Source organism: Suncus etruscus, chromosome 6, assembly GCF_024139225.1.
Source record: "Suncus etruscus isolate mSunEtr1 chromosome 6, mSunEtr1.pri.cur, whole genome shotgun sequence".
In the NCBI taxonomy this organism is placed as follows: Eukaryota; Metazoa; Chordata; class Mammalia; order Eulipotyphla; family Soricidae; genus Suncus; species Suncus etruscus.
Genome location: NC_064853.1, coordinates 113,907,724 through 113,920,632, shown reverse-complemented (window position 1 = coordinate 113,920,632; position 12,909 = coordinate 113,907,724). Strand labels below are relative to the sequence as shown.

The following is a 12,909-nucleotide window of genomic DNA, read 5'->3' as shown; positions in this document are numbered from 1 at the left end:
TATTGATATTATTTTTCAGATTTGTCAACAATTTTATTAAATATTTTGCTGGCCCCTCTTTTGGTGCATATATGTTTAGGAGAGTGATTTCTTCCTGCTGTACGTATCACTTGATTAATAAAAAATGTCCATTTTTGTCTCTTTCAACTTTCCTAAGTGTAAAGTTTGCATCATCTGATATTAGTATGGCCACTCCAGCTTTTTTATGTGTGTTTTTTGCTTGGATGATTTTCCTCCAGCCTTTTATTTTGAGTCTGTTTGTTCTGACTATTCAGGTGTGTTTCTTGTAGGCAGCAGAAGGTTGGATTGAGTTTTTTGATCCATTTAGCCACTCTGTGTCTCTTAACTGGTGCATTTAGTCCATTGACATTGAGAGAAAGAATTGTCCTAGGAGTTAGTGCCGTCTTTATATCGAAGTTTGGTGTGTCAGTTGGTTAGTCTTGTCTTAAAGTAGGCCATTCAGTTTTTCTTTTAAGAATGGTTTTGAGTCTGTAAAGTTTCTGAGCTGTTGTTTGTCTGTGAAACCATGTATTGTTCCTTCAAACCTGAAAGTAAGTTTTGCTGGGTACAGTATTCTAGGCGAAGCATTTATTTTATTGAGTTTTGTCACTGTGTCCCACCACTGCCTTCTGGCCTTGAGTGTTTCCAGTGACAGGTCTGCAGTAAATCTGAAGTATGTTCCCTTGAATGTAATTTCTCTTTTAGATCTTGCTGTTTTCAGAATTCTGTCTCTATCTGTGGGATTCGTCATTGTGACTAGGATGTGTCTCGGAGTGTTTTTTCTGGGGTTTCTTTTAGTTGGTCCTCTTCAGGCATGCAGGATTTGATTGTATGTATTCTTTAGCTCAGGTAGTTTCTCTTTAATGATGTTCTTGACCGTTGATTCTTCCTGAAGATTTTCTTCCTGGGTCTCTGGGACTCCAATGATTCTTAAGTTGTTTCTATTGAGCTTATCGTAGACTTCTATTTTCATCTGTTCCCATTCTTTGAGTAATTTTCCATTGTTTGATCATTTGCTTTAAGGCTTTTTTCCAATTTCTCCTGTATGCAATTGTTATTCATCTCATTTTCCAATGTACTAATTCTATCCTCAGCTGCTGTTAAGCCGTGGGAAAACTCAACCATGTTTTTCTTCAATTCATCTACTGAGTTTTTCAGACCTGTTATTTGACCTGAAATTTTAGTTTGGAGTTTTCTGATTTCTATTTTCCTAGTCTCTTGATTCTTATTAGTGTTCTCTTCTATACTTTCTTTGAGTTCTTTGTACATCTTTTATATTGCGACTCTAAACTCCTTATCTGAGAGACTGACTAGTTGGTTGGTCATGTTCAAGTCATCAGAGTTGCCCTCGTTATTCTCTATGTCTGGCTCTGGCCTGCGTTGTTTCCCCACTGTCACACTTGTATTGTGGGTTTTTCTACGTGTTGTGATTGTATTCATTGGCTAAATGATGTGCACGACCGGGAAGTGAAGCGGAGCGACCGTGCTCCTCTGGCTCCACCCTTTCTGGACCTGTAAACTCAGCTCCAGGGAAGGTGAGCCATCTGCAGATGAGCCACACACAGGATGAAATCAGGCTGAAAATGGAGCACAGCACAGAAGACAGGCAGATAGGGGTGCTGGCATCTGAGTTCTAGCAGAGTTTAGCTGCTTCCCCTTTATGGGCGTGTAAGCTCACCTCCAGGGAAGGCTCCAGGGAAGGTGAGCCATACACAGATGAGCCATACACAGGATGAAATCAGGCCGAAAATGGAGCACAGCACAGAAGACAGGCAGCTAGGGGTGCTGGCATCTGAGTTCCAGCAGAGTTCAGCAGCTTCTCCTTTTTGGGCTTGTAAATTCACCTCCAGGGAAGGCTCCAGGGTAGGCGAGCTGTCTGCTGATGAGCCACACACAGGATGAAATCAGGCCAAAAAATGGAGCACAGGGGCCGGCGAGGTGGCGCTAGAGATAGGGTGTCTGCCTTGCAAGCGCTAGCCAAGGAAGGACCGCGGTTCGATCCCCCGGCGTCCCATATGGTCCCCCCAAGCCAGGGGCAATTTCTGAGTGCTTAGCCAGGAGTAATCCCTGAGCATCAAATGGGTGTGGCCCGAAAATCCAAAAAAAAAAAAAATGGAGTACAGCAGAGAAGACAGGCAGATAGGGGTGCTGGCATCTGGGTTCCAGCAGAGTTCAGCAGCTTTCCCTTTTTGAGCTTCTAAAGTCCGGCATTTCTTACTCACTTACTTGCTCACTGGGTAGCTTCAAAATGCAGATATATGTGGGTTCCCTTCCTGGGGCTCTGAGGAGAGCTTCAAGAATTCAGAAAAGACAGAGAAGCACAGGACAGGGCTCCCTTTAGATCCTCAGTTTCCTCAGAAGAAGCACAGCAGGGCGGGGGCTCAGCAGGTGGAGTTATCAGCACTCCACCTGGCAGTCCCCACAGTCAGCCATTTCTTACTCACTGGCTTGCTGGGTAGCTTTAGAATGCAATTTTTTTTGGGTTCGCTACCCAGGGCTCTGGGGAGTGCTTCAAAATTTCAGAAAAGACAGAGAAGTACAGGACAGGGCTCCCTTCAGGTCCTCAGTTTCTTCAGAAGAAGCACAGCAGGGCAGAGACTCCGCAGGTGGAGCAATCAGCACTTCACCTGGCAATCCCCACAGTCAGCCATTTCTTTCTAATGAGTGGATTTTTATAGAAGGGAAGCTGGTGGAGTGTGAAGGGTCTGTTTTACCAGGCTGGGGGAGATGGGGAAGAACTAGCAACTGATAATGCTAAGACTGGTGATGTGGAAAAAAGTTGGGAGACTATGGGTTTTGGAAAGTAGGAAGAGGAAATGATCAACTGTAGGAATATTCATGATGGGCTTTAATTACTGGGTTGGTTTTCACAGAGGTAATTGCCACATTTGTGTAAATAGGTTTCACTCAAGCCAACTTGTTTATAATCACTTGGCGATTTTGACTGTGTTCACATTACAACTAGACAAGCATACAATCCACTAAGAGGAGGGGTACAAATCACTTAACGATAGAGAAGTTCTGGAGACAGACAAGCTAACCAGCATCAGAAGAGGTCAAGTTTCCTTTACTGCTTCATTTTCTTTGAAGGGAGTCTTTGTTCTCAGCTGACATCACAGAGATCTTGGGCCACCTCTGGAGTATAAAAACCTTTTAAATCTGGTCCAATTCAGTCCTTAAATTTATATCATATTGGGGCCGGAGAGATAGCATGGAGGTAAGGTGTTTGCCTTTCATGCAGGAGGTCATCGGTTCAAATCCCGGCGTCCCATATGGTCCCCCGTGCCTGCCAGGAGCAATTTCTGAGCCTGGAGCCAGGAATAACCCCTGAGCACTGCCGGGTGTGACCCAAAAACCACAAAAAAAAAATTTATATCATATTTTAGAAGTGTGTTAGCAGGACTATTACTTTTAACATATTGGTGAGGGCTAGCTGACTACTTGTCTACTGCCATTCACATCTACATCTCATAATCACACAACTGACTGCATCAGTGGGGTGTTGCTTCGAATCAATGACCCTCACCTTTAATTAGTCATGATCATTATAGTGTCAATGCCCATCACAAGTAGGTTGGACAGGATCAGTACAGTCTAAGTGCATGTAATTGGACTGGTGAAGACTCATCACTAACTCTTTGATTAGCAATATAGAGGTTATAGAGTGTTTTGTGAACCAGACAAGAGCTGATTCATGGAGAAAGGAGGTGGGAGAGGGTGGAATAAGAGGATTGGAAGCAGGGAGTTGAAACAGTGACTATTTGTTCTTTCCAGGAGTTTTACTACAAAGAAAAAAGAAAGGATAGAAACTGAAAGATGAAATAGGTCAAGAGGTTTTATGGAAGGGTTAGGGAAATGGAGGTTTCTTAGAACTCATGCTTAATATGTGACATCTATAAAATCAGATGTCTCTCTTAGTTAATTTTTTCAGCAAAGCAGAGTCATTGTCTATTATAACATTTTTCTTTAGGCGCTTTTAAACTTTCTTCATTCCCAAATATTAATTAACCAAAAAGAATTTATAGATTACATTCCCTCACTCCCTTTTTTTTTTGGCAGTGAGGGGGTCCTTTTATTTATTTGTTTGTTTGTTTATTTGTTTATTTATTTTTGGTTTTTGGGTCACACCCGGCAGCTCTCAGGGGCTACTCCTGGCTCTACGCTCAGAAATTGTGCCTGGCAGGCTCACAGGACCATATGAGATGCTGGGATTCGAACCACCGTCCTCCTGCATGAAAGGCAAACGCCCTACCTCCATGCTGTCTCTCCGGCCCCAAGAGGGTTCTTTCAAGAATACCTAAGCATATCTTCTGCCAATTCTCTCAGTCAGGTGCAAAGTTCAGAGGGCATGGGACTAGCTGGGCTTTCAAGGCAGGGATCCAGGACCACATCTTGTATTGCTGGAGGTGGGAAGCACCTACAGGACTGCACTCAGAGATGTTCAAGGGACTATGTGGTGCTGAGATTGAACTGTGGTCAGCCACATGCAAGGCACACATTGTAACCTCTGTGCTTTCTCTTTAGCCCTGAAGATAATTTATTTCTTATTCCTGATATAACATAATTTAAATACTTTTTTATTTGGAGAGCCACAATTGAGGGTGCTCAGGGCTTACTCCTGCTCTGTTCTCAGGGTTCATTCCTAATGCTTGGAAATCACAGGTGGTTCTAGGAATCAAACTGGGATTGATTTTGTGCCAGACAAATGCTATAACTACACTGTACTATCTCTCCAACCATGTGACTAAAGTATTGCAAAGTAGATTTTATCTGTATGTGGTCAATTCATCTTTGACAAAGGAGCCAAGCATTTGAAATGGAATAAAGACAGTCTCTTCAACAACTGATGTTGGAATAATTGGATAAATACATGTAAGAAATTAAAGATTGATCCATATCTCACACCTTACACAAAAGTCAATTCAGAATGGATTAAAGACCTTGAGATTAGACCTGAATTCATTAAGTTCATTGAGGGAAACATAGGCAGAATACTCTAAGAACTTAGACCTCAAGGAAGCCTTTGATGATAGGATACCGATGGCAAGAGCTATAGCATCAAACCTAAATAAATGGAACTACATCAAACTAAAAAGTTTCTGTATGGCAAAAGAAGCACAAGCTAAAATTAGAAATCAGATAACTGAATGGGAGAGAATATTTGCACTCAACATGTCAGGTAAAGGTTTGATATCTAGGATATACAATGTACTCACAAAGGTTAACTCCACAATACCTAAAAACCCCATTTAAAAATGGGGAGAGGAAATGTACAGACACTTCTCTCTAAGGATGACCAACAGATGGCCAACAGACACATGAAAAAATGCTCATTGTCACTTATTATTAGGAAAATTCAAATCAAGACAACAATGATATGTCATTTTATACCAGTGAGGATGGCACATGTCAAAAATAATGGGAACAAACTCTGTTGGCAGGGATGTGATGAGAAAGAAACTCTCATCCACTGCTGATGGGAATGCTGCCTGGTCCAACCCCTATGGAAAACAGTATGGGGGTTTTCAGTAAACTCAAAATTGAGCTTCCATATGACCCAGCTGAGTGGAAAGGGAGAAACACCTAATGTGAAGGGATGGGGGCCAGGGGCCAAGCAGTCTCAGGTGCATTGGTAGTGTTAAGAAAGGACTGAAATCAATATCCAAGTCAAAGGCAACAACAATGAAATCAAGAGTCCCAAACTTTAACAACCTAAACTTAAAATGGGCCTGTTATACTGCAGGCTGCAGGCAGGAGTGGTGGTATGGGACATAGTTGGGGAACATTGGTAGAGGGAGGTGGACATGGTGGGTTTGGCCCTGAATAATTGTATGTCTGAAAACCAATTATGAAGGACTTTGTAAATCACAATGGTTTCAGTAAAATTAAAAATAAAAAGTAGATTTAATGTATAACTACTTTATATGCATGCCATTTATAACAATGTGCTGTATGTAATATAACTACATGTAAATATAAACTATTATTTTTACCAAAATACTGCGGTGTCCTGAAGCCCCCCCAGGGGGGACCCGGCCAGCAGGAATTAGCTGGAAAGGCTTCTCAGACAACCGCACTCCTATTTTGCTGAGTAGAAGAGCAACCACACCTGTAAAAAATCTGAAAGAGGTTAATAATAAAGACCCAAGGCAGCGTCTCACTGTTCAAGGGTCCCTTTATTGGGCTACAGCTCCTTCTTATATAATGAAGGAGAAGGGGGCAGTACAAAGGTGATGTCAGTCATACTTTTGGCGCGAAGGCCCATACAAGGCAAGAATATATTTCAGGTTTCAAGGAACAAAGAAAGTTAGGCATTCTCTAAATAAGGAAGTGGGCAGTGGGCTAGGTGACCTTCAAGTTATGCTGAACGTGCTGTTTCTATGGAAACCTCTAGTGTCCTTCAAGCTGCATTTTTAATTGCTTGATTATCAGGTGGTGCAAGATGTGCCTGCCTCAGTGATCTTGAACAGACAATGTAGCATACACTTATTGATAATAGCCTAGTTCACTCCGAAATGTGGTCTTAAGGAGTGAGGCCTAGTTTCTGATAACGGTACCGGACAGTGTTGCTCTCCTCCGGGCTAGAGTTAATTATATCTACAGTTGCACATTCCTTTCTCTATAGCTCAAAAACTTACAGCAAGACTGCAAAATAGCTTTTAGGTGAAAAGCTGGAATATGGCAGAAAGAACAGCAAAATGGCCTCAAACAAGTCAGTCCCCAACATCTCCCCCTTTCTCTTCTAATAAAAGAAGGAAAGTCGTGAGCGGGTGGAAGAACCGTGTCTTAGGCATACAAGGTTTGACCAGGTCGGACACGGCCAAAGCCGCAATTAAAAGGTGGCTACAAACGCCGTGGGTGTGCACAGGGATCCGAATTATGCGCTGTAGCCTTTTTGGGCCGTGCCCTAACTGGGACCTTGCTAATCCCGTCTTAGGTGTCTCCACAGCCAAGAGCACAAGTGCCGGAGCGAGCTCCGCTTGTTAGCTATGCGCTCTATCTCCTGGAAACTTAGTGGCTGGAAAGGCGGCTTGGTGACTAAAGCCAAGTTTTCACAGGAGTCACGCGGGGTTAGATGCTGGTAGTTAACCTGAATAGAGGTTTTTGCCTGTTCATCTACCTGGTTCTTAATAAAGGCAGTGATTTTGCGGAAAATCCATGGGCTAAGAGAAAGGAGCAGCATGAGGCTAATGAGTGGGCCCAAAATAGTGGACAAGATAGTGTGAAGCCAAGGAGAAGAGAAAAACCAGCCCTGGTACCAGCCTTGTTCTTCATCGAAATGTTTTTCAAAATCTTTTATACCGTCACCAATGTGTTGAACGCTATTCCTAACTAATCCAGGTTTATCTTTGAAAATACAACATTGTTCCTTAAGGGCTACACAGACTCCCCCCTCTTACATAAGGGCAAAATATAGAGCACGACGATTTTGGAGAACAACATCAGCAAGGGAACTAATAGTATCTGTGAGAAATTGCAGACTAGTTTTGATTTCATTAATGTCTTGTTCCACTGCTTGAGTAAGAGTGCGGAAATTGGATTGAGAGGATACAAGAGAGTAGATACCAGTGCCAGCGCCAGTAGCGCCAACAGCAAGGAGCACTGCAAGTGTAATGGAGGTGAAGGGCTCACGGCATTGTCGAGAAAGGGATTGAGAAGAATAGGAATAGGGTGAGGCGGCAGGAGAGGGAAAGATATGTTCTGAGTGAATGGTGATTTTTGGAATGAGAATAACGAGAATACAGTAATTATGTGAAAGGAGGAAAGAAGAACGAATGATAAAAGGAGTAAGACCAGAAGCACAGGCAAAATAAGTACCATTGGGAGCTAACAGATAGGGTTGTGAGGAGGAAGAATTGTAGATGTCAATAGTTTCGTTGCACACGTCAAGTAATTGGCTAGGAAGCAGGGAGTCGTTAGGCTTAATGCAGAGGCCAGAGCCTACGACTTGACCGACTGTAATGCCATGTTGAGGTTGTGTGTTCCAACGGAGGTCAGAGGGGTTGGAGGTAGAGGAAAGGTTGCCAAACACTGCAACACCTTCATAGAAAGGAGGTTGAGGAGAAAAACAAAGCCAACATCTTTCATAGGCAGGATCTGTAAGGGCAAGAGCAGAAGCATTTATGAGATTGAGAATAACCTGAGAGGACGGAGAAGGACCTGAAGGCATAGTGAGCTGTCTGAGAGAAGGAGAGGCAGATGGAAGAGGATAAGGAGGAGAAGGCATGTGTGATGGACCTGAATGAGGATGAAGAAAGGTGTTAGGACCAACGGCGAGGGGGTGAGAATTCGGCAACTGTTTAAGTAAACGGAGGGAAAAAAGAAGTCCAGGGTCGGTACGCCTAACGTAAAGTCTGAGTCCCCATTGTACGGGTTGAGTCCAGTGATGCTGACGTCCAGCAGCAGTAAATTCGATGATGAGGGGGTTACACCAACCACGGGTAGCAGAGGATGCATCACAGTTCAGAAAAGGAGGAGTTGGGGGGCGTGAAACGGTGATGAAGTCCCAGGAGGAAGAGGGTTTCCAATAAGCAGTTCCGGTGGTTTCACAGCTCCAGGAGGCGCAAAAGTGTTGGTTATGAGCGCTACACTTATAGTCGCTGGAACGGGGCCGGTGGTGACCAGGGCAGACGTAGAAGGTGGTGAAGGGGTGGCGTAGTACATCACGGCGAATAACAGAGTTGCAGCCACCGCTAGCAGGGGAGTAATAGTCATCGGGGTCAACAGCACGAGGTTGAGGCAGGCGGAAATTGGAGGTGCCCCAGTATAGGCTTGCACCCATGGTTAGGGCACAAAGGTCGACTTGCAAGACCGGCCAAGGGATGGAGGTAGAGAGGATGGAGGTTGTTGGTGGCATCGGTGGGCATCCAAGGCAGCTAGGCAGAGTGTCTAATTCAGCATTGTCAAAGGTGGAGTCAGTTAGAAACAGGTTTGCAGGAATGGCGTTTAGCAGGAGGTTTATAAGAAAACAGCTTGGCAGAAGGCAAAATGGTTACTTCATATAAAAATTAAGAATTTGCAGAAAACATTAGCAATTTACATTACACTAGTTATTTTTGAATACCACGGGAATGCTATTTGACCTCTGTTAGACTTTGGCATAAAAGAAAATTTATAATTAACAATTGCTAATTAAAAAAAATTTTTTAAACTGAATATAAAGGATTTTTCTTAAACTTCTAGTTATTATGTTAAAGCTGGATGCTATTTTTTAGCCATAAATACATATTCTATAGGCTTGAACTTACACATAGCAGGAAAGCCAGGTGACTGCAAAGTCCAGAAATTCTCCAGGGAAAAGTTATCCCCGATGGCCATTGAGAAATCTGGGGTTTGCCATCCCTCACACTTTCCGCCATGTTCTTAGAAGGACAAAGCTAGCTTAATACATAATTTTTAACACATGATTTTTAATTGTAAGATGCCAGTTTGTGAACTGACCAGACTGAACCAGGTTGAAAAAATTAATTGAAATTTAAAAAATGGATAAGGCTTTAAAAATTGTATTATTATAAAATGTAGAGATAACAAATAAACAGACAAAACAAAACAACACTAAACACAACATTTTACACTTGTGGCCACTTTCATTCATCACAACAGACACATAAACAGACAAAAGGATTGATTTAAGACTTATTTATAAAAAATTGACAAGCGCTTTTAAATATTTAGCTAACATATTTGTGAGAAGAAGAGAAAAAAAAATTTTGTAGAAAAACTTTTTTAGTTTTGAGAAGTACTTAATGTAGATGGAGTGGAACTTTGCTGAAAATAAATTTTAAGGTTTAGATTTAACACAAAACATTTTTAAAACAATTTTAATTTGAAGTTTAAAACATTAAGTAAAATGGTTAATGAGCACTGTAGAAGGAGTCTCTACTTGGAAGTATGAAATGATTTGCTGTAAATGAATAGGTTTTCTTTAAATTGGTTTTGCAGTAGAACAGTAAGACAGCTGCAATAAAGTGTTAAAATTTTTATGATTAAACACAATAGCATGAACTATGATTATTAAAGGTATAAAAACTGATTTTTTAAAAAACAAACAACTGTTTTTACTATGAAGACTTTAAGTGAATAATTTGTAAAAAATATTATATACTAAATTAACTAAATGCTTAGATTATTATAAAATATAGTTAAAGACATCTGATGCATTTACACACTTAGAACTTAAGACTAAAATTATATTTAATACTAGTTAATTTGCTTATAAAGTTTAGTTACTTTTATATATTACTTATAAAATTATATATAATATCTTTTTCATTTATATTATTTTTTTTACTGCGACACAAATATACAGATTTGTATAATGTGCTGATATTTTGAATGCACTTAAAATAATAGTTCTTTCAATGCAGAAATAAAGAACAACCATTGCTGTAGCACAAAGTTAAAACTAAGGGTACTATAAAGCACACCTAGGTGTTCACTGTGCATTAAATTAACTATATTGTTTAAAAAGGCTAACCACATTATTTTTCACATAATTTTGTAAATACTTTAAAAATTAAAATAAAACTTTTAATAGAAATATAAGATTTAAATTTAACACTTTTGTGTTCGTTTGGATTTTAAAACACAAAGAAGTTTTTCTTTTACCAATATTTTGTTATCTGTAAAGTGACAGAATTATGACCTTGCTTTAAAATTTTCTGAGAGGCATGAAAAAAAAAAGTTTATTGCTCTTATCTTTCTGTTGCTTTTTAATGTTTTAATAATTACTTTACACCACTTAATGCACTAAACCTAATAACACATATTTGACGAAGTGTAGGGCTGACAAGGTGAAGCAGAGTCTTTCACTGATAGCTCGGGGAGGGGCTAGCACAGTTAACAGCAGGAAGGCTAGAGGCAAATTATTTACAGTCAGCAGGGTGTAATGATATAGAGAAAAAAAAAAAACAATCTTTTAAGATTAATTACTAATTTATTGGAATTAGAGGGAGTGGCAACCGAAGAGGGGAGTCTGGGTTGCAAAAGCACCATGAGAATCATGGTTTTATTAATTGATTTGAGAATATGCAAGAGATGCTACTTTTCAGATTTTTTTTTTTTTTGAATAACAAAGATTGGGTATTTCAAGGTGAATTGGAAGGCTTAAAGTGGGAGTGTCAGGGCTTGAGCTGGCTGTTCTCCAAGGCTGGCAGGAAAGAGGCTGAAGGAGGCTGAGGATTGGTTTGAGCAAAGTAAAGGGTACATTAGGCTCAGAAGTTTTAACAGCAAAGTGTAGATATCGCAAGGTTTTATGGCTTAGCAGATGATACTTTGTAATTATTCTACTCACTGTGCCCTTAGAATTTTTTGTAGGCACTGCAGCAGTTTCTGTTTTATGGCACTTAGCCTCACTTTCATAGTTTGTCTCTTTGAGTTCTCAAGAGGGGGGGCCTGGCCGTGGAATTCAGTGGGCAGAGGACAGACAACTATAGATTTAGGAGGGGGGGGGAAACGCCTGAAGGGCAGAAACCTGTGAATTAAGAGAAGCAGCCTGTTTTTGAAGGCTTAAGATTTGTTTAAGATTTTTAATGTGGCCAAGTAGCTTCATATCTATAGCTTTAAGAGGGGGAGCGGTGAGAGGAGGGAATCTGCCATGGTTAGGGACTGAGCGTCTTGGGCATTTAGAATTTTTCCCCTGGGGTGCGGGGGATCAGTGGGAGGCGTTTGAGAAGGTAGCTGCGGAGGCTGCTGAGCAGGTGGGGAGGGGGGGGGTGGGAAGACTTTCTCCATTAGGGAGAAAGACAGGAAAGGTAGCACTGGTTTTTGAGCTAAGAGCATTATCAAGTTTGTTAGAGAGGTGAGAGACCATGGATGTAATTGTGGTGAGTTGGGAACTCAAGTCAGAAAAAGGGGGGGGGGAAGAAAGCAGCAACAGTTTGTTGCCGCGTGTGGGGGAGCTGCTGGAATGCTGGCTCTAGGGAGCGACTTCCAGGCATAGAGGGCAGCAAGAGCCATGTTGGCAAGCTGGGACCTGGAAAGTGTGTGCTGTACCTTTAAGGTATGAAAAGAGGCGAGGCCAGCTATAAGAGCTTAGAGATCAGGATTCCTGCCTATTTGCAGGGGCTTTGCAGCGGAAAAAAAAAGTTAACTTCCCAAGAGACAAAGAGTTCAGCTTTTAGATTCTAAGCAGGAGAGCGTGTAAGGGGCTTGGGGGCCATAGGAGGTTACGGCTTGAAATGGCTCTTTGAGGCTTTTCCAATTAAAGGCTTTGTATTGTTGCAATTGCTGGCTAAGGAGGGGAGGGTGGTGAAACAGGGACGGAGCTGAAGCTAGGGAAGTGAAGGGCTGTTTAGGATTTTGCACAGAGGGTGCAGCGGCCTCTTCTGTAGGGGTCTGGGTGCATAGAGCAGAAGCATGGACAGAAGTAAGGGAGGGATATAAATGAGAAGCATTAGAGAGATCTTTAAGAGCATTAGTTACTTTGGAGACAAAGGTAGAAGAATCAGTGGTGGAGGGAGGACAAGGGGAAGTATTCTCAGAGGGAGAAGGGAGATGAGAGACAGAATTAGAATGAGAGGGAGTCCTGGAACACTCACGGGAGACTTGTTGTACATGAGATTCAAGGGCATGGATGATGTCTTTGGCGGTTCCGGCATTTTTAGTTACAATGATATCTCTTAACAGGCTCCAATATTGGAACATAATTTTTTCCTTCTGTGAATCATCATTATTTACAAAATAATCACTCATTTCATGTCCTACTTTGTCCCAAGTGGACGCAACAATTTCTGGACAGGTAATAATAAACCAATGACATACATTATGAATAAACATAAGAAAATTACAAATATTCTTTTTTGGTAACCTCTACATGTCTGGCTTTCAACTCAGACTGAATATCAATAATGAATTTAAGTTCAGTACTCAATGAAAACACCCATGGAAGTGAAGCCAACGGGCGAAGCC

At 41.4% G+C, this 12,909-nt stretch overlaps 1 protein-coding gene and 1 non-coding gene across 5 annotated transcripts in view; one reads left to right on the top strand and one right to left on the bottom strand.

Annotated features, from left to right (window-relative positions):
• ST6GAL1 (ST6 beta-galactoside alpha-2,6-sialyltransferase 1) overlaps positions 1-12,909 on the top strand; it is a 179,796-nt gene that overhangs the window by 120,323 nt on the left and 46,564 nt on the right. The gene's annotated exons all lie outside the window — the stretch shown is intronic.
• On the bottom strand, positions 10,317-10,446 carry LOC126012496 (small nucleolar RNA SNORA22). Its single transcript, XR_007496957.1, has one exon. It is a non-coding gene; the product is annotated as a small nucleolar RNA SNORA22 (small nucleolar RNA).